We start from the raw sequence: 20,850 nt of genomic DNA, 5'->3' as shown, positions 1-20,850 counted from the left end.
CCAGCACATTCATTTATTCCTAATGGCCTACCGCTCGGCTCCAACCAGCCTGATGTGGGCTCATGACGTTCATTTGCCCTGCGACCTAGAGTTTGGCTGTAGACCTTCCGAAGAACATGTTGCCCGACAATACATCCAGACATATTGATGTTAACTCAGTATATTGTAATTTAAACGTGTAGTTTTAAGTGACCATCATGCCTAGACGTAAGTTGGATATTGATGAGTTAATTTCAAATGTGCATAAATACTTTATCATGGAAAGAGACATTGGTGGACCTTTAAAGTCCACGTATGTATAAATCATCGCATTTGTGACGCACTCAGGATAAGTAAAAGCAAACTAAAAACTGAATTGAAGACTGTCAGAGATTCTGAAGGTGATCTTACTGTGACTGAGTATCACGAAGACAAGAAAACAACTCGTAAACATTCTAGGAGCATTGACTTACCTGATGGAGAAAAATTTGAAATTCGCAATATTTTGTATCGAATGCGTGAAAGCAATCAACATGTCAGTTTAGATACTTTACTGGTCAAAATAAGAGAAATACAAGTTTCTAAAATTAAGAGGACAAGCTTTTGGAAAGCGTTGAGAGATTTAGAATTTAAATTCAAAAAAGAAAATAATAGCTTACTTTTATGCGAAAGTAGTGTGGTTCACAAAAGAATTAAATTTTTGAGAGAATATACTAGACTTAAATCTGAAAATGCAACATTCGTATACTTAGATGACAGAAGAAGACGACAGCATAAAATAAATAAAATACACGGATAGCGAAGGCAAAAGACACATCATTCCTTATGGAGGAGGGAAAGAAAGCTTTATAGAAAACGCAGATTTGATTTTTTCTTCAAAATCAAAATCTCCTGATTACCATGAAAACATGAATGCAGATATGTTTCTTAAATGGCTTGAGGGGAAACTGTTACCTAGTCCAAGTGAACCATCAGTTATAGTTTTAGATAATGCACGTTACCATTTGGAGATTTTGGAGAAATAACCAAAACAGTCATGGAACGTACCGAAAATAAAAAATTGGTTATTTAAAAATAATATCAATTTCCCGCAATACGTCTCCAAATTAGAGTTACTGGAAATTTCGAAACGTAATGAAAAACCAACAGTTTATATAGTTGACCAAATTGTATTAAGTTATGGACATCAAGTACTACGGTCACCGCCGTATCAGTGCCAGTTTAATCCCATCGAACACATCTGGGGTATATGTAAAACGTATTATGATAATAACGTTGGATGCAGTGGATACAGTGACGATGCAGTTAGGGAAATGTGGCAAGAAGCTCTTAAAACTGCAACTTCAGAAATACAAAACTGTAGATAAATTTAAAAAATTAATAGAAGAGTGGTGGATCCGGGTAAATAAAATTATTTAATCAAAAAATATATAAACAACCAACAGATTTAGCAATGGGATCTGAATTATCACCTTTTCAAGCTGATATTTTTTTAGACAGCTTATAACAGAAATTTGTTAACAACAATAGCAAAATAGTTTTCTGGTCAAGATATGTTGATGATTGTATAGCTCTCATTCTCATACAGGGAACCCAAGATGACACTTTACAGATTTTGGATGATCTTAATAACCTCCATCCTAACATCTCTTTTACATTAGAACCAGAATCTGACAATAAGTTGAATTTCTTGGATATGACTATATCTCGTAATAAAGATTCTCTAGAGTACAATATTTACAGAAAACCTACCCAAACAGATCATGTTATACATAAAACATCTAATCACCCAATCCAGCATAAAATGGCTGCTTTCAATAGTTATATTCAGAGGTTACTCAAATTTCCACTTTCTAATGATAACTTTACAGGGTAAGACCGGTTGTCACTCGACACTAAGGAGTAGGCAGATTGAGACCTCAGTGCCGTTTGACGGTTCTTGTATTTATACAGAACACGATACTGGTATGTCATGAGTGAGGGGAGTAGGCAGATTGATACCTCGAACTCGAACGGAACCGTATCCTTCTTGAAAATGGCTCCAAAATGGGTGCCGAAACGTCGAGCTTTAAATTCTTAACGGGGTTCTTCCCGAGAACTCAGTAATTTTCATTTATCTGACCGCGGAAATTTATCCGAACATATATATATATATATATATATATATATATATATATATATATATATATATATATATATAATAAAATATGTGTATAAGATGGAAGCCAACCGTATATATGTATTTCTGACTATTGGTCGTCTTCAGTATGGTGCAGCTAAGTTAGAAAAGGAGCATGTTAACATGGAAAAGGATCACTACAGGAGCAATGCGACCAATTTGGGGCAATAATGTTAGAAGACTCTGAGGTTTCCAGCGCAACAACTAACACATCTAAGGAGGAAGCTAAGCTACCTGAGGAAAAGAATGCCAATTTTTTTTAGATTAGGATGAAAAAAAGAAGTATACATGATAAATGAAACGCATTTGTGTATTATCACATACTGAATAATTATTATTGTTTGGAATATTAGAGTTCACAGAATTATACGAATCATTACTATTCAATTATTTGAATTTATTTTATTTTAAAAAAGTATTATCACCAGTGGTCTGCTTTTGGCCGCCCCTATTGTTGGTCGCCCGTGTGCGATGCACACTTGGCACACATGGTAGCGGCGGCCCTGCAGTTCATCTCTTAATCTTATTAAACATACCAAATCACTTTACATTGTATATTGTTCAAAATAGTGCAATTAATCTAGGTTTTTGTAGTTTTATCTATTTTTTCTAATACTATATTTTTATTTTTTAATTCTCTGTAAGGTTGTGCATATATATATATATATATATATATATATATATATATATATATATATATATATATATATATATATATATATATATATATATATATATATATATATATATATATATAACAACATAAAAATGAACAGTTGAACCAATTTTCATAGAATAAATTGTATAAATCATATCTACAAGTTCTGCTTGAGATATATCCCCATCTCTACATTATTTCAATTTGTCCATCATATGCGACATACAAAGAAAGCATGTTTGTTGTGATTGCCTCGTACATATGCAGGTGTTGGTTGCTATACACTTATATAATGGACAATTAATTCTCCGGCACGCGATAAATGGAAGAAACAGGAAAACTCGATTAAGCTGTATACCACGTTACATTAAATGAGAGGTTTTCTCTTTTACATCTCTATTTCGCAAATTAAATATTGACGCGAAATATTTATGCAGTTTTCCTGATGTCCTTCTAAAAAGTCTTTTATTATTCATATATTCAACGCAGAGTTTCTTCTTAATACTTTTCAGGAGTGAAATATTAATTTTCGTAAAATAATTTTAGCAAACTCTTCAAATTTTACTTGGTGATACTTTCATAAAATCCTACATTGAGAAGGGAACTCTTTTAACTTTATCTTAATTAAATGCTTTCGCCTTAAGGATGCCAAAATCTTTCCTACGTTATCAATACAATATAAAATACGACGTTTTTTTTAGTTCTGATAGTGAAAGATAAAAATTTGTGTTTCAGTTAATGAATCCCACTTTATTTTTTTCTGTGGTGGAAGGTCAATGACGAATAAAAGAATATGGGAGAAAATGCAACCAGGATATAAACAGATTTGATGAAAATCGAGTAACTAAACAAATTCTTAATTACAAATCTAACATAAGAAGAAGAGTAGGAAGTGTAATGCATAATATAATGAAGAAAAAGGCATATTGTAAAGTTGATAGTGATAGAAGTTGTTTTTTTCACCCATTTGGGTGAGTGAAAAAATTGGTGAAAATTATTCTAGTTGCCTTTTCAATTATTATGTTTCTACATTTTGTCCACAGCTCCTCAACATTTTCCCTCGCCTTCAGACTCTTCATTCCCTCATCCATTATTCTCTTATAATAGTTTATCGGTTTAACGACTTCGATGTGCAAATTATCCACAATAATTTTGTTTTCTTTCACATATTTATCCTTCTTTGGGTTTGATATTTTCTCTCTGATTTTTGCCATTACAAGAAAGTGGTCAATATCTATGTTTGTATCTCTGTAGCTTCTGACGTCCATGAGACAGGAAAAAGGTCTTGCATCTGTCAGGAAGTGATCTATCTGGTTAACGGTTTAGTTTTCAAGGGATTTTGATATTTCTTTGGGTGTAACTTTATGAAGAAATCTTGTTTCATTTCTCTATAATGTTTTTTGAGCTTGCAAAGTTTTTAGTAACTCTTTCTCATTTAACTCTTCATGTAAGCTTTCTCATCCTATAGTTGGATGGAAAAATTGCTTTTTGCCAATTTTTGGATTAAGGGGTCCAGACAACATTTTCACGTCATTACCTAGTTATGGTGGTGGGATGTGTCGGGTGGTATGTCCGCTATAATATATAGTTGCCAATGGTTCTTTACCCGTGCTTCATATTACCTGGCGAGATAAAACACATACTTTTTATCTAGCATCATTGTTTTCCACACATAAAACTAAAGATAAACCAGCTACCGCCTGTTATTAAGTAAAGATACATGTTATTTTTATGAACGCTTTAGACTCAGTACGTCGAAAAGAGAGAGGTACAAAAAAGATGTTTGGAGACGTTTTCACATTTACAGTACAATTTGCGACGTTCTGGTGTGTTTACTTGTGGTTGTTGGTTGTCAGTCTGTTGGATTTTTTGCTGTATTTTTGTCCTGTTTTTGCATTATATTACACAAACAGTTGTTTTTACAACCAATTTTGGAACCGTATCAAAAGAATAACAGACAAAGTCATGTCCATATAAAAAGAAGAAGAAGAAGTTCACTATGACAGAAAAAATGTAGGTTTTTATTTAGGTCATCAAAGTTGCTATTACCTAAAATAAAAGCTCTTAATTTAAGAATTGACTCGGCATTTCTTTCTATGTCTCATTGTCTCATGTGTAGATACCTAGACTATTAATTGATGATCTGGAATTGGAAGGTGTAGACACCTTCGTCTACCTGGGCCCGCTGCTGACCAAAGACAACAATGTTAGAGAAGAAATTAAAAGAAGAATAGTGCTTCCCAAAACTACGCAGAAAAATTAAAGTTACCATATATAAAACACTAATAAGGCCAGTGTTAATATATGGGTCAGAAACGTGGTCACTTACACAGAATGAACAAGATATGCTTAAACTTTTCGAGAGAAAAATTCTAAGGAAAATATATGGAGAAGTCCAAGAACAGGGTTTGTGACGTAGGCGCTACAACTTTGAGTTATACATAAGTTTTGGGGAACCTGACATTCTAAAATGTATTAAATTAGCACTCCTTCGATGGATAGGACATGTAATTAGGCGAGATGAAGATGCAACGATCAGAAACATTTTCGACCGAAGAGGACCAGTGGGAAGACAAGCAAGAGAAAGACCAAAACTTTGATATCAAGATAACATAGAGGATGATCTAAAATCCATCGGAGTTAAAGCATGGAGAAGGGTTGCCTGAGACAGGGGCGAATGGAAGATTGTTCTGAAGAAGGCTTTGGCTCATAACGAGCTGTAATGCCACTGATGATGATGATGATTAATATGTAATTATTACAGTATTATTTATTAAACATATCGTTTCAAGAACAAAATATGATTGACTCATAGGTTGAAATGTCAGTAGTTCAGATTTCTTTGTTCAGATGGCGTTAGGATTTTAAATCTAAACTAACATAAATCTTTAAATTATTTTGTATTAAATTCTACTTTAAAAATGTTACTAAAATAATTATTAATTAAATTAATATGTAATTAATACAGTATTGCTAATTAAACGTATAGTTTCTATACAAAATATGATTGAAATGTCAAATGGTGGTAGTTCAGATTTCTTTCCTAGGTGGCGTCATTACCTTAGTGGACAAACGGTATGACCAGCCATCATAGCCTTTTATGTAGATACATTATATATTTTTATTTTCTAAAACCTTTTAAACTGAAAGTAAATCGACTATTATTACAGATTTGTAACCAGCTTCTTTAAAATACAACAAGGCTTTATATATCTCTAGACCTCTACACTGATATTTTTAGCGGATATCATATTTATTGTAAAAATATGGATAACATCTCTAGAATTTTCATCTTTTAATGGCAACAAAGATGCTAAAGTATGAATTTTTATTTTTTTGTTCCACGTTTACCTTTGAAAGCATTCAAAAATTTCTAATTAAAAACAGGCACAGCTGCTACGAAATTTATTTTCTCAATTGATTAAATTTTTGTCTGGAAATTATAGTAGTTACATAAGTCTAGTTGCAAAAAACACTTTTAACATTTTTTCTTTCATAAAATCCTCTGTGCATGGGCATTGAAATGCTAATTATGCAAAAAAACTCGTAGTATCGTGCCTTTTAATATTAAGATTTGATTAATAGAACGCAGCAGCACATTACAGTTATGGTGAAGATTAAATTCCTCGGATGGCTTAAACATATTAGCAAACACAAAGGGCTTTTGAACTCAAGAGTAAAATTCAAAGCAGTTTTTTATTTTGTCATTAATTAAAATTATTTGGGTTTAAATTATTTGCAACAACGTTTTAAATATACACTGTGTTCATTTGAAAAGGACCTATCCTCATAATTTCAGAAATGGTTGCCTGATCTAGTACAATACATATACTTGGTTTTCTGTGCGTTTATTTTTAATCCCATTCTCAGTGCAACGCAATAGCAGTAATGTATATGTCATCTGCATATCCGACCACTTGTACAGATTTATTAAAGATAGTGCCATTCGTATTAATATGGTACTCTCGAATTACTTTTTCTAGTGCAAGGTTAAATAAGAGACACGACAGTCTAACCCCCTCTCTCAGTCCATTTTTACAAAGGAAGGGTCTTGAAAAGTCGCTGTGGATTCTGACTACACTCTCCACGCCTGTGAGTGTAAGTTCCGTTAGTTGAACAAGATGAAGCGGCATTTGAAATTCCACCATAGCCTGTAGAAGTTTTTGTCTGTCGACTGAGTCATATACGGCTTTGAAATCCACGAATATGTGGTGGCGAACTCAAGCGTTTTCTCAAGAATTTGCCCGACTGTGAAGATTTGATCCGTTGTTGATTTATTGGGTCGGGAACCGCACTGGTAGTTCCCAACTATTTGTTTAGCATAGGGGATCAATCTTCTGTACAATACGTTGGACAATACTTTATATGCCACCATAAGTAGGGTGATGCCTCTATAATTATAACACACCATCATATCTCACTTTTTTGAAGAGGGTGCATTTCCACCTAATTTCCACTCCGTGGGCGTTTCCTTCCGTTGCCAGATTTCGGTTACTAATTTATGCATGTGTTTAAAAAGAGTGTCACCACCACTTTTATAGACTTCGGCAGGAAGATTGTCCAAACCGGTGGCTTTGTTATTTTTCAGTTTTGACATGGCTTCTCTAATTTCTTCTTCGTAGGGGGCGGCTCTTGAGCGTTTTCATCCATTTCAGGCAAAGTAATTTCTATTTGGTCTTGTTCACGACTGTCGCTAAGCAGTTCTTCAAAATGATTCGCCCACCTGGTTAGTATCTGTTCTTTGTCACTAATTATGGAACCATCTTTGTCTTTACATAAGTAAAATGTATAATGATCAGTGTGAAGAGGAGTTAAACTTTTTGGTAGTAGACCAATCCTCTCCAAAAATGTTTGAAGAGGACTAGTCTACTTTTGATCCACGCCTTGGTTGGTACAAGAAATTTATTTTTGATGAACTTACTACAGCACTTAGTAGGGAGTAGGAAGAAATGTGTGACTGCCTCGACGATGAGCGCTGTGACTTGCATATTTAAAAAACTGTTTGTTGCATTAACTACCTAATATGACAATGTTTATCACTTAGGTAAGGCCTATATTATTATTTTATAAAAATAAAAGTTTATTCAGAAAACTATTTAAACCTTTCATTTATTGCTATAATTATTTCATTTACATGTAAATCAGTTTATGTGCATAACATTTCACATGCAAAACGACTTATTTTCACTAAGTTGGCGCAAAAAGTTTTATTATCAAAACAAAATCAATTTTTTAAACTATTTTAGCTACCCTAATTGAAATGAGTACTTAAATGACATGTTTGGAACCAATACTACTGCATAACATTGATTAGAATTCATTATCGTTTTTCAGAGCAAAACCTCAAAGTTTTTCAGCCTCCCTGAAAATTACTTATTTGTGATTTAAGCTTGTTTGCATTTTACCTCCTCAATTATAAAATACATTCAAGAAATTTTCAAAACTTTCAATAAATCGTCTATATAATATATGGAATATTGATTTAGTGATTTAGTAGTCACCAATACTCTAGTATTGTAGCTATAGCCACTTTCTGTCACTTGCTGTTGCGTGGAATAAATTTCCGACTTATTTCGTATGTTTTAAATGATGACGCACGGGTAAAGAACCATCGACTCAACTTGTAAATATGGACAACTGTGTGAAATATTTCAGAGTTAATGATATATTTTCGCTGGTCAGTAGAGACAAACGATTTTAGTATCCGTAAGAGGGTGGGTTTTGGTCTAAAAATCATGAACAAAAAGTTATAAATTTTAAAAGATCCAAAAAAGAGAAAAATCAGACTCATAAATTAAAGAGAAGCCGTGATACTGGTTTCGGCAGCAAGGGAGTAATATAAACTATATTTACGGGCTGTAAAAACCTTTTTGATAGAAATAATATAGCCACGTATTTCTATATTTAATTTTAAAACAATAAATTACACCAGATAACAGCAATTTCGATGTCTTAATTATTTGACGTGTTTTCAGATATCTATTGGTCTCTGGATGTAAAAACAAACCGTAATTTTTATCAATCACGTCAATTGGTAGAAATAAACGAAAGATTTGTTTCACAAATTATGATGGTGATCTTAATACCCTTTAAGGAGTACTAAGTAATGTAATTCATTCCAATTCGAAGGACCACCCACTAAAGCGTGAAATAAGAACAAAATCATTAAACAATACGTAATTTAATGAATAACTTTGTTACTACAACTAAGTTAAGATCTAGCCAAAGTTTTTATATCTAAATCGCCGATCACTGTCCAATTGTCCAAAATTGTCACATGAACCAACGATGTTTCCTTCAGTATTAATATACTTGATTAATAATGAGAGTTTGTGAAACATGTATCCTGTAACTGACTAACATGCAAGAGTTAAAACCTCTAACTGAGACGCAACTAGCTAAGCTGGGATAAAACGTGACACTAACTAATATGCGGGAGTTGAAAACTCTAACCAAGACGCGACCAGCTAAGATGGGATACAATATGACACTTACTACGTGATTACTTTCAAATTATCACTGCCTCATCTATCAAGGGCCAGGGGAAATTTCTTTCAAATTTCTATTAGGTAGCTAAAACCCCCTTTTGAATGATTGCTAAGCGGGGATTTTCTAGGTATCAGTTTTCAATGGTTGAAAACAGCTTTTGAATGCTTTATTCCAGCGATTTCTCAGAGAAAGTTACCTCGGTAGATCTTATGAAATTAGAAATTGTTTGCTAATAGTAGCGTATTTATAGAAATGTATCCATTAATTTTTAAGCTACATGATACTCTCAAAAGTGTTACAAAGTATCCACAAAAAGAAAATAAAGTAAAAATTTACGAAAAACGCTGTTTATTACAAGTTAAATTGATATCATATAAATACTTCTTTAACAAATGGTAATTTCATATTAAGACAAAAATACTACTTACGGGATTTAAAGGGGAAGAGAGGTTTAAAGGGGTAGTGATGCACATCATAAGGTGTTGCTTCCAGATAACACCTCTAGCCTCTCCTACCAAATTTTTATCCCCACTAACAATACCTGAGCCACCTTATTAGAGATTGGGTAACCGATCCCAGTGAAAGGTAGAATTGGGCGGACAATGAAGGGAGAAATGGTCATCCAAAAATAGGGTTTTTTTTCTAAAAAAACTTACTTTTAGGTTGCTGACCTAAAAGTAAAAGACCTTCTAGTTATGAAAATTAACGAGATGCCTCGAAATGGAACGAATAGACGAAAAAAGAAAAATGTACGTGAAGTACGTGGATCTTTGAATGTGTTAAGCTGACACAGGCCTGCAGTAGCAACAAAAACAATCCAACAACTAGAAATTGGAATGGATATCTCATTGGTCCAGATAATCAGGTGGAATGGTACCGGAAACCAAGAAATAGACAAATCTATAGCATTTCAGAGTGATAGTCCCAACCATTTACATGAATTTGAAAGAGGTTTGGTTATAGGCTTTCATATGTTATAGATTATAGACATTCGCTTAAAAGTCTGTCTGAAAGAGCAGGCTTAAAGATTAACTTTGAAAAAACTAAACTTATGACAAATCTCGTAATGAGTGGAAATATAACTATAGATAATAATACCTGCCTGACATGGGCAGCATTTGGCAAATTAAGCCATATTATAAAAAGTTCAATTCCCATATGTTTCAAGCGAAAGGTTTATAACCAATGTGTTTTGCCTGTACCAACTTATGGAGCAGAGACTTTAACACTCACGCAAAAATCTGTGAATAATTTCAGAGTTACACAACGTGCCAGAGAACGTGCAATGCTGAACGTGAGCCTTCAAGACCACATAACAAACCAACAAATCAGGCAAAGATTGGGAGTTCAAGACGTCATCAAAAGAACCACGACGCTTAAGTGGAACTGGGCAGGGCACTTAGCCAGAACACAAGATGGACGGTGGACAACACGTATTATGGAATGGAGGCCCAGAAAATATAAAAGAAGCCGAGGACGACCACCGACTAGATGGGCCGATGATATAAAACGTATAGCGGGAAACTGGCTACAAGTGGCCCAGTGTAGAGAACACTGGAAAGAACTGAGGGAGGCCTATGTCCAGCAGTGGACGCGATTGGCTGATTGAGGATGATGATTGGTTATAGGAAATAGTATACTGGGTTTTAGTATAGAATTTAAGCACCTAATAAAAGAATAATACCCACAAAACCAAACAAATGATTGTCAGCAAGGAGAATATAAATGGGGCTCATCTATACATTAATGGGACGCAGATAGAGCGAGTAAAACAGTATTGCTACCTGGGAACTATTATAAACGAACAGTGAAGCAATGTACAGGAAATAAAGTGCCGCATAGGAAAGGCAAGAACGGTCTTTAACAAAATGAGCGCCATCTTCAAAAGTCACAACATATCCCTAGATATAAAAATGAGACATTTGAGATGCTATGTTTTCTCTGTGTTGTTGTACGGGGCGGAGGCATGGACGCTTACAGACACCACTATTAAAAAACTTGAAGCATTTGAGATGTGGCTTTATAGAAGAATGCTGAGAATATCATGGACAGCAAGGATCACGAACAAGGAAGTTCTAGAAAAAATGAAGAAGGAACCAGAGATTGTGTTTACGATCAAACGCATAAAATTGCAATATCTGGGACACGTTATGAGAAATCAGCACCGTTACTCCCTGCTGCAGTCTATATTGCAAGGTAAAGTCAAAGGTAAGCGAGGACCCGGTAGAAGGAGAATATCATGGCTGCGGAATTTAAGAACATGGTTTAAGAAAACCTCAACGGAGCTGTTTCGAGCCGCAGCGAGCAAGGTCATGATTGCCAATATGATTTCCAACATCCGAAACGGATAGGAACCAGAAGAAGAAGAATAAAAGAATTTGTTACACAGAAGAAAAGAACGTTGACTCGAAAAGATGCCTTTTGTGATCAATTGAAAACGTTTCTTATAGCTTTGTCAATCAGACTAGCGGATTTTGCTTAATCAAATAATGTTCTTATTAAATCAAAGATGTTTCATAAAATATTCACAAGCAGACTTGGGTTTCTAATGATGGGATAACAAGAAATCAGATTGATCAATTATACTCAAAATATTAAAATATTTAATTAATCATTTTTTGTTACATACAACAAAATTACATACGAGTATTGCTGATGTTGTGGAATGCATAGCGGAAATAAAATGGAATTGGGCAGACCATGTAGCGAGAATGCATGATTCACGATGGACGAGCAAAATTACACATTGGAGGCCTTCTTCTTCTTCTTCTTGTGCCACTCCTATCGGAGATTGGAAATCATCAAGGCTATCCTGACCTTGTTTACAGCTGACCTAAAGAGTTCATTAGTGGTACAGCCAAACCACTCTCTCAAATTACGCAGCCATGACATTCTTCTACGGCCTGGATTCCGTTTTCCTTCTATTTTTCCTTGCATTTGATCGTTGACAAAATTTCTGGGTCTTTTCCTATCCTTCGCATTACTTCAAAATTTGTAACTCTTTCAACCCAACTTATCTTCAGCATTCGACGGTAGCACCACATCTCGAAACTTTCAATATTTTTTATATTGTTCTGCTTGAGAGTCCAGGCCTCTACACCGTATAATAGCGTGTTAAATACGTAGCCCCTTAGCATTCTTAATCGGAGAGGGATGCTTATATCTCTGTTGCAGAAGAATTTCCTCATCTTTATGAAAGTGGCCCTGGCAATTTCGATACATTGGAGGCCAAGAGCAGACAAAAGTAGTAGAGAAAGAGCACCTACACATTGGGCTGACGATATCAGGCGTATCACGAAAAATTGGCACCAAAGATCACAAAATCGCAAAGAATTAAGAAGTTTAACGGAGGCTTATGTCCAGCAGTTGACGTGATAAATAAAGGCTGGATGATGATGAGTTGACTATTTACTGAATTAGTATTAACACATATTTCTATTGGTAAAAAATATAAATGAAATTATTCCACAGTAGTCATAAAATATTTATTTGCGAGATTTTTTTAACTGTTACCATTGGTAACAATTGTTACATGGACGCTTCGCCAGTGTCAAGTGGTTTATAAAGATCTGATCAGATATAGAAATAAGTTTTTTTTAAAGCACGATTACCCTGACAAATTTAATTTATGAAACTATAATTTAATTAAAGTAAAATTTGGTTACCATAATAATATATTATACCATGCGGTCCATATGTATGGAATAAATTCATTTTTAGCGATATTATGTACTATGTGAAAAAAACTTGAAACAGGTCGATTTTTATTTTTAAATTGACAATTTACAGTATAAAAATATTATCCCCCTCCAGCACCCCCTTTGAATTATAAGCACCCCCTCGAAAATTTTAAATATCAAAGGGGTTCGTATGGTACCTTTTTAGAAAGGGATTTTAGTCCTCTGTTCAGCAATTTTAAGTTTTTTAAGTTTGGTGCAATCATACCTGGGAAAATTAATTTTTAAGATGTAAAATTTTGATAAAAAAAAAGTAAAGTTCGTGTAACCTTCTGGCTAAGGTAACTAAGGGCTAAGGTAACCTTCTGGTTAAAATTTTGATAATGTCTCATCACAAAACTTTAGGGTAAATGAAGATAATAATGCCACATAATATTTAGAATGTACTTTTCAATGTACTTTATAATTAAATTAAATGTTCAAAATAACCACCATTCACTTCTTGACAATAATCGAGGCGATTTTGGAATTCTCGTACAACATTTTGTACGACCTCGGGGTTATTTTGTTAATTTCTTTCGTGATTCTAACTTTTAAATCAGCAATACTGTTTGGTCTATTAAAATATACTTTAGATTTTAAATATCTCCATAAAAAGTAATCAAGAGGAGTCGAATCGGGGGATCTAGCCGACCATTCGATCGTTCCACGTCTTCCAATCCACCTATTGTGAAAAACCTCGTTTAAATAATTTCTAACTATATGTGCAAAATACGGTGGAGCTTTGTCTTGTTGGTAGTAAATAGATCGATCTATCTCATTTGGATGAATAACATCAGGAAAAAATCTTCGTAATGTAGGCACTAAAAAGTTAATCAAAAAATCTAGATAAATCTCACCATAAACTGTGACCTCAAAAAAATAAGGACCAATAATTTTATTGTTAATAATACCAGCGCAAACATTAACTTTTTTAGGATATTGCGTGTGAGTCTCACACAGCCAGTGAGAATTTTCTGTACTCCAATATCTATAGTTCTGTTTGTTAACCGTTCCGTTTAAATGAAACGTCGCTTCTTTAGAAAAAAAAACTATTTTGTTTACGAACTGCAAATCTGCGTTCATTCTATCCATCATCATTTCACAGAATTCTGGCCTTCTATTAGGATCATCTTCATTTAACTCCTGAATCAACTGAACTTTGTAAGGGTGGTATTTTTCTTTATGCAAAACTCTCAAAATAGATGATTAACTTACATCATTGATGGCGGCAAGTTCTCGAGTTGTCTTATGCGGATTTTCCTCAATATCTAGAAGTACATCTAACTTTTTTTCATCAGTAAATTTATCATTTCTACCTGGTTTTTCAATATTTTTTACATGTCTGATTATACTGACGTCTTTTAGTAACTTTAAATATTTACCTAAATGACAGTAGCCTACTAGATTCATGTCAATTGTTTATTTGGCTTTTTGACTAATATTTTATTACCTTTAAAGTTTTTTCCCCAATGTTTAGCAGAGCAGATATAAAAATACCTGATTATTTTTAAAGTATATTTTAATAAACCAGGCAATATTTCTGATTTAAAAGATAGGATAACGGAATAAATTAACAAAATAAACCCCGAGGTCATACAAAATGTTGTACGAGAATTCCAAAATCGCCTCGGTTATTGTCAATAAGTGAATAATGGTAGTCAAGTTGAACATTTAATTTAATTATTGTAAAAATCCATTTTCTCAGTTATGATTGCACAAACTCAAAAAACTTTATATTGCTGAACACAGGACTAAAATCCCTTTCTATCAAGGTGTCGCACGACCCCTTTTGTTAGTTAAAATTTTCGAGAACGTGCTTGTAATTCAAAGGGGGTGCTGGAAGGGGATAATATTTTTATACTCTAAATTGTCAATTTAAAAAATCGACCTGTTTCAGGTTTTTTTCACATAGTACATAATAACGCTAAAAATGAATTTATTCCATACATATGGACCGCATGGTATATTCAATACAAAATCAAAACATTTGAGTGATACACTTTTCGAAATTAAAACCACTTTCCTTAAATCATTTCTGTAGTTATCTAAAGTATTTTCGAACCTGCACAAAGAGACCTCTTAGCTTTTTATATAGCTTCTATAAAAAGAAATGATCTTTGAGTATTTCAATAGCCTACAATAAGGGTAAATGGTATCTAAATGTAAATCTTTATAAAACAATTTTCCTTTATGGCACAAAAGTAAGACGTAGCAATCTCGTTGGATTAAATGGAATGCGGCCGGTCGGCGGTTAATTTCGTTTAAGCAAAAGGAAAGGGTTGCTTCACACGGCACTTTAGCACTCTAGAAGGATAGAAACTCTAAAATGGAGATAATTTCGAGTGTGTGGAGTGCACTGGCTTTAAATTTGCTAGGGGTAACTTCAATTCAAATTTTAATGAAGACATATTTAGTAGACATTTTAGGATATATGTACACAGAGGTTGTCCTCAAGAAAACATTTTTGTTAAAACGAATCGGTCGGTTCAGAAACAGCATAAGTAAGTTTTTAGGGAAATTCGTAGCATTTTAAAACACTAGTTCTAAATTTTATTCCCAGTTTACCATTGCATGATACTGCTTTTATCTTATTGAAAGCATTTCTGGCTATCTTAATGCCTCGTTTTATTTCAACGCTGCAGTCCTATTGTTTATTTAGATCACTGTATATATTCAGGGATTCTACAGTATTCACTGCCTTTCCTTGCTCAACCGTTTCCATCTCTCTCTGTTGTCCTATTCTCCACCGTTTAGACCTCTCTTACTCATAGTATCGTCTACTTCGTTCCTCCAGGATCTTCGGGGTCGTCCTCTTTCCCTCCTTCCTATGGGGCGGCTCCATTCGATTATTCTCTTTAACCATCTGCTGTTGCTAGTTCTTCTTACATGTCCATATCACTTTAGTCTTTTTTGTTCTATATACGTTAATACGTCTGTTTCTATTGAAGTTCTTTGCTTTATTTCGTCATTACTTCTCCTATCCATTCTTGTTACTCTGCAGTATCTTCGCAGGCATTCCATCTCTGTTGCTACTATCTTACTGCTGTTTTCTTGTTTATAATCCAGTTTTCAGCCCCATATGTCATAATACTTCGCACTAATGTTTTATAAATCTGTATTTTTGTCTTCATATTTAGGTGTCTATCTTACCATACTGAGTTAAGTTGTCGGATTACTGTTCTTGTTTGTTTTAATCTTTGCTTAATTTATTTCTCTGTGGTTGCCTTTTTCGAGATTATAAACCCCAAGTATTTGAATTTATCCTTTCCTTTGATAGGTACGTTGTCGTCAATCTGTAGATCTTTTATGTCTTCTTCACTTGTAGATAGGTACTCTGTTTTCGCGAAGTTAATATCTAGGCCAGCCTTGGTATATTCTTCTTGTAGTTTGTTCATCATGTAACTGAGGTCTTCTTGATTTTGTGCAATCACTACTTGATCGTCTGCAAAGCTTAACGTATATAGGTATTCCTTTCGTACCGGTACTCCCATGCCTTCGCATTTTCTTTTCCATGTAGTAAAGGCTTTCTTTAAGAAGTCTTTTTAAAAAAATCTAAAACACGGCGATTTTTAAATTTAATGTTCTACATTCTACAATAAAATTTCATTACACGAGGTGATACACATTACAGTGATGACGTCATCGGCTCTTTTTTAAATATAACACCCTGTATTTTGGGACATTTTTAGATCGATAAAAATGAGCTGATTCCAAAAAAGTATAATACTGTGAGTCTAACGGATATAATTTGAAAGATATGTGCTTAGAAATTAAATTATTTATTATCAATTGCAAAAAAGTAGTCTACTTCTAGTTTTTGGTAAACTGTAATTATTTTTAGTAACGTTCAATAACAATTAAGTAGTACAATAATTGTATTAATTCGTGAATGTTCTGTATTATCGCTTAGAATTAATTTTAAGTAGAAATGAATTTGAGTGTAAAGCAAAGAATTGAAATACTTATAATGATTGGATATGGAGACAAATCGCGAACTCAGGTGGAAGTGTGTAATTTATTTAATGATAAATATCCAGAAATACCCATCACGCAGTCAACAGTAAGTAAGATTGAAAAGAAATTTCGAGAGACTGGTACGGTTGAAAATGCACGCAAATCAGGTCGTCCCTCTGTAAATTATGTTACAACATTACATGTTCTACTTGCTTTTGAAGAAGATGCGCACACTTCTGTTCGTAAGGTTAGTAGTGATCTCGATATTTGCAAAACAAAGGTACACAAAGTACGTAAAAGTAAGTAAAGTAAGTAAAATGCACGTTCAAAATTTTCTAATAAAAACTTATGGCTTCTATCTGAATACATATATTTGTAAATAGAAAAACTTCTAATAAAAACTTATGGCTTCTATCTGAATACCTATATTTGTAAATAGAAAAACTTCTTTCGACACCAACTGATGTAACTGGGACATTTTTCAAATATACTATAATAGATGGTTCTAAATTAAGTGGTTCGGAAAATGTCCCAGCTAATACTTGAACCACTTCAGAAAGAACCTGGTAAGCACTATTTTTTTCCATGGTTACTTTGACAAAACGATAATTTGATTTTATAATGAAAGTTGCTGTTGGAGGATGCTATTTTGGAAGGCTTGCTTAGCTTCCAATAAAGATTGGCAACTATCATCCGTTAAAAGGTTAAATATTTTTTTTAAATCAACAAAATGATCAGCATAGAAATTAGATGCTTCCAACCATGTTCCCCAACGTGTTAAAATGGGTTGCAGTGGCAGTGGAACAGCAGGAAGCATATCTCTGTAACATTGTATTCTTACAGGCGATTTCAGGAATACCTTTTTGACGCTCGCTATTAAATTGTTAACTTGTGGAAATTTGTTTCTTACTTCCTCTGCAGCTCTGTTTATTCCACGCGCTAAACAAGTGACAAATGGCGAGGTCAACAGTCAGAATTGTAGATACTGGGCAAAAGAAAACTCCAACTGGATGCGGGAACATCATACACAATACCCCCAAAAGGTAAGCGTATGAGCTGGAATTGTAAGAAATAATATCATTGGACCCTATTATTTCGAAGGTAATTTAAACGGGCCAGCATACCTTCAGTTTAGCCTACTTTAGTTAATTTATTCCCCAGTACAATTAATCTTGGAGGTTTTGATAAAAGTTTATGGTTTCAACAGGATGGTGCGCCTGCGCATTATACTTTAGATGTTCGAAGGTACCTAAACGAAATTTTTCCGAACATATGGATTGGAAGACGTGAACATATTGAATGGCCAGCGAGGTCGCCAGATCTCAATCCTTTGGATTATTTTAAGTGGGGTCATTTAAAGAATGTTGTTTATAAAACGAAACCTGTAAATATTGGAGACTTAAACAAGACTTCGTAAAGAAATAAACAATATTTCTGAAGAAAGCATAAACAAAGTTCTACAAGAATTTCTACAACGTTTGGGGCTACAACAAGGGCTACAATTTCAACATTTATGATTAAGTCATGTATTAATTACTGGATTACTTTCAAGTTTTTATTATAATTTATTTATAATTTATTAATATTATAAATCAATAAAAATTAATTTTCTAAGCGCATATCTTTCAAATTATATCCTTTAGACCCCCAGTATTATACTTTTTTGGAATCAGCTCATTTTTATCGATTTAAAAATGTCCTAAAATACAGGGTGTTACCTTTAAACAAAGAGCCGATGATGTCATCACTGTAATGTGTATCATCTTGTATAATGAAATTTTATTGTAAAATGTAGAACATTAAATTTAAAAATCGACGTGTTTTAGATTTTTTTAAAAAGGCTTTTCATTTAGGAAATATCAAATTTATTCCATACTTTACGGACACACTGTGTATTCTTGTAATGTAATGTAATACATTTGTACCTGTGTCAGTGACCTACAGTGACGAGAAACGTAAAGCTAAATAAAAAAAACTCCAGTAGATAATCGAAAGATAGAATTTGTCCATCAATGCATTATCTTCACATAATAAAGATCAGATTAAAAGTCACATTAACATTTTTCTCTATTTTAATAAAAACAAGTAAGCCAGAAATGGCTATTTACGGTTATAATTATTAATGTATAATATAGAAATGTAACCATAAGCTCCCATACTAACAACCGTTAAAAGTTGAACTACAGTGTAATGCAAGCAATTGCAAAGTCAGCATCCCCAACAATTCCGGACAATAAACCCATTTTTTATTTTGTTAACATTCATTCCATTATCATTATTTAACCAATTCGTTTCATTTTTGTAATTAGGATTTTAATAAAGTAATATTGTATTTTTTAAAGAAGAAAACTTAATTTTATAATTTTGGAAATAAATAATTTTTTTTAAAGTTATATCGAAAGTGCATAAATTTATCTGGCGCTGCGAAAAGGATTCAGCTCGTACAAGAAGCATAAACAGTTTCCTTGGTCAACTCAGTTGTTAAACGAGACGTCCACCGAACTTTGGAAAAGAAAAGATTATGTGCAGGACATCCTAACAGATCATCCTACTGTAAGTACATTATCCTTTCATTCCTATTTTGATTTATGAGCACTTTTATTGATAGAGACTCTGTGAATAATTTAAACTCTTTACTTGAAAACCTTACATTTAATTCTCAAATTAATTCTAACACTCGTATCAACGCCGATTTCCCTCAACAAATTCCTACCATTTTAATCAAAGAATTTGAAATGCCATTTTCCAATGCCGATATCACTAGCTTATGTGCTACGTTACCAGAATTCTCCACCGGAGATAACTTATCTACCTTTCTAAAATCAGTTGATAATTTAATTACCTTCCTGGTAGGTCAGCAGTTAACACCTTCTCAGGAATTTATTTTAAATTCAAACATCATCTCTCGTATCAAAAGCGAACCACGGGACTTCCTTAATTATTATTCAAACAAAACAGCTTGGGCTGAAGTACGTCCAGCTCTTTTAGCTAAATACGGAGACAGACGCTCGGAAGATATTCTAGTTACCCAGCTTTCAACAACTGTCGAAAGAAATCACGAATCATATGATCAATATCACCAAAGAATTACAAAAAATTTAAATGATTTATTACAGAATACGACATTAAATGACAACGTTGAAACTGTTAATTTTAAGACTCCTTATTTTAAAAATATAGCGTTAAAAACATTTTGCACAGGCATTAATGAGCCTTATGGCAAATATTTGTCACATTTTTCAATAAATTCACTTGAAGAGGCGCTCCAAAAATGTATAATATATGACAATCACAAATCTCAACAGAAATATATGAATTAAAAGTCACAGCAAAATAATAAACCATTCTTACCAAAACAAAAGCCTGCTAATACAAATCAGATATTTTATAATAACAACACAAATCCCACTAGAAACGTTTTTCAACCAAACTCTAACTCTTATTCGAGTTAACCAAACTTCAACTCTTATTCGAGACAAAACTTTTCCCAAACCAATTCAAACCTAGTAAGAAACAACCCCCATCAAAACACAAATTTTACTACTAGGCCCAACGCCAATGTAACCCATCAATCGAATTTCAATTCTTCTAGACATAACCCACAAAATAATAACTTTAATAATCAAAATTCCTATCCTCTACGAACAATCCCACAACACATTTAAAATTTATCCTATCCCAAATGCAGACCATATTATGATTCTTCCACCAACATATTATAATACCAATAATAAATGATTCGAGATCTGCACGAGACAAGCTGAGAACATCATATGCACGAAACCAGTAAGGTCCCAATGTACGATACCAAATGTCAAGAATTGCACTAAAAGTATAGCTAAAGAAAATTTCTTTTAAGAAACCAACAATAC

At 33.4% G+C, this 20,850-nt stretch overlaps 1 protein-coding gene across 2 annotated transcripts in view; it reads right to left on the bottom strand.

Annotated features, from left to right (window-relative positions):
- Nplp1 (Neuropeptide-like precursor 1) overlaps nucleotides 1–20,850 on the bottom strand; it is a 134,493-nt gene that overhangs the window by 50,422 nt on the left and 63,221 nt on the right. The gene's annotated exons all lie outside the window — the stretch shown is intronic.

Source organism: Diabrotica undecimpunctata, chromosome 6 (genome assembly GCF_040954645.1).
Source record: "Diabrotica undecimpunctata isolate CICGRU chromosome 6, icDiaUnde3, whole genome shotgun sequence".
NCBI classification, from domain to species: Eukaryota; Metazoa; Arthropoda; class Insecta; order Coleoptera; family Chrysomelidae; genus Diabrotica; species Diabrotica undecimpunctata.
Note: the sequence above shows the minus strand (reverse complement) of the source record. Positions and strands in the feature narration are given on the sequence as shown.